The sequence below is a fragment of the Leptonychotes weddellii genome, chromosome 12 (genome assembly GCF_054177405.1).
Source record: "Leptonychotes weddellii isolate Sample4059 chromosome 12, ASM5417740v2, whole genome shotgun sequence".
NCBI classification, from domain to species: Eukaryota; Metazoa; Chordata; class Mammalia; order Carnivora; family Phocidae; genus Leptonychotes; species Leptonychotes weddellii.
In genome coordinates this window covers 27,593,768-27,596,370 of record NC_138380.1, presented here as the reverse complement: position 1 = coordinate 27,596,370, position 2,603 = coordinate 27,593,768, and positions in this window count along the sequence as shown.

The following is a 2,603-nucleotide window of genomic DNA, read 5'->3' as shown; positions in this document are numbered from 1 at the left end:
ACCCCTTCGGATCCCTACTTTTGTATCTTTGGGGTAAATACCCAGTAGTGCAATGGCTGAATCATATGGTAGCTCTATTTTCAACTTTTTGAGGAACCTCCATACTGTTTTCCAGAGTGGCTGCACCAGCTTGCATTCCCACCAACCATGTAGGAGGGTTCCCCTTAGAAAAGCTTTTTTATGGATGATTTTGTTTTCACACATTACTGGTAAACATTTATGATGTTTTAATTCCTATGCCTTCTTTAGGTAACAGATGTTGCCAACTGACCTTTGTTAACTACTTCATTAGGTGCGATTTTGTGAGTGGGTTGCTCAGATTTTGTGTTTGGCTCAGTGGCTTTATAAGTTTTTATTAAACCAGTTTTGACAAAAATCATGCCCTTGATTTTAGATATACTGCCAAAACAGATTTATTGATAATTAAGTAGAAGTAGAAAAAGAAGTTTTGGGGGATGATGAAAGGTAGCGATCGAGAGGACCAAAAAAAAAAAAAATCCATTATCCACAGTGTTTCTCAACCTGTGGACTTCTGATATCTAGAGAGCCATGAACTCACTGCAAACAATGTTTAAGTCCAAGCATTTATCAAGCAGCTTTTATAAATTGTTTGAATAAAAATTTACATACATATATGATTTTTTCAAAGTATATAAATGCAATGATTGATAATGTTCAATTAATTCAATATTACTTTGTTACCACTGTATTTTTCATAATGCATTTTTTTAATATACAATTGCTAGAAACAAAATTATTACTTATGCAAGTTGATAAAAAGTTTACCCAAAACACGTCCTTATACTTAAATAGGCTAGACGCTACTGCTTTATGCAACCGAAGTACATATATTTTCCATGGCTTATGCAACGGAGCAGTATCTGCAAAATGAGAATTATAAGAAACAAATTATATGTTTGTAAACTCCTACTTATAACAGCATACAACAGTGCCTTTAAAAATAATTTAAAAGAATAATGCAAGGGGCGTCTGGGCGGCTCATTCGGTAAGCATCCGACTCTTGATTTTGGCTCAGATCATGATCTCAGGGTTGTGAGATCGTATATTCTTATTCTACAAGGAACTCCGTGCTAAGCAAGGAGCCTGCTTGGGGTTCACTCCCTCCTCCTTCCCCCTCCCCACTCCCACCACTTGCAGTCTCTTTCTCTATAAAAGAAGAGGAAGGATGAGGAGGAAGAGAAGGGGAAGGGGGAGGAGGAGGAGAAGAAGGAGAATGCAAAATAATACATTCAGATAATAATGCCAAAATACCTTCACCATCTCCAGTCTACTATTATTTTTTTTTCCATTAATATCAAAACCCAGTCATTTTGCAATATTTGTCCTTAGAGAAGATGTTAATGAATAATTACATCCAAGACTAAGTAGAAGTTTGAGGTATGGGGGGCGCCTGGGTGGCTCAGTTGGTTAAGCGACTGCCTTCAGCTCGGGTCATGATCCTGGAGTTCCTGGATCGAGTCCCGCATCGGGCTCCCTGCTCAGTGGGGAGTCTGCTTCTCCCTCTGACCCCCCCCCTCATGTGCTCTCTCTCTCATTCTCTCAAATAAATAAATAAAATCTTTAAAAAAAAAAGTTTGAGGTATGGGAACCAAATAAAAAATGAAAATTAAGTAGGTATTTAACAATATATTTTTAAAACTTAGTTTTTACCTCTTTGTATTTTTTTTAAATCTTTAGTTCTGAATATCAATGTTAAGATCAAGTTTTATCTATTGTAATAGGAAAGGCCAAGTAGATGTTCCTAAACTTCCCTTGTCAGTATTTCAGCAGTGGCACAAAGCGTGGATACATCGGTCCTCCGTATATCATCTAGAAGCTACCAGTTAATAGTGATCAACTGACCTCTTAAAGGTGCACATTAGATGCTAGGTTAGTGATGACACTCTTCAAGCTCAATTCTTCAGGTCGGAAATAGCCTACTAATTCCAATTATGTGATGCCATCTACGTCCCCAGTAGGTATCACATATGGGTCTGGGGTATTACATATGGGTAGAGATAGGAATGACAGTACTCATCTCATCCAATTAGACTCATTCTGGGAATTTGCACTTTTTATCCCCCACCTTTAGGGGAAAAAGTAAGTTCCTTAGTAAAGTGTTTAGTGGTTTGATTTCATATCTGTCATAATCTATCTGGTTTTTGTGTCAGACTGGTGAAGAACATGTGACTATAAAAAGAACTATAACCTCTACATATTTTAGTTATTTGGGGATTGTACCACAGTGGAGACATGAAACCTGGAATATGATCCTATAATTTTCTTATTCTGATCGGATTTTGGTTTTCTCATGTAGAAAATCTAAAACTAAGATGTTATTAGCAGTGGTTTTAAAACTCTTATTTTAATGGAAGTTTTGTTCCTTTAGTTGAACTAAGGCATTAGGACACTTGATTCAAATGATTTTTGTTTGTTTTATTTATAAATAAACAAAGCTAATAAAATGCCCTCAATTTATTTTTTCTCTCATAATATGTTTGTCTTTAGAACTTAGCCCTGAGTTCTTCTATTTTAGATTGTTAGATATAACAGTATCTCACTGGCAAAAATTATATCCATGATTACTTCATAGATGTACTACA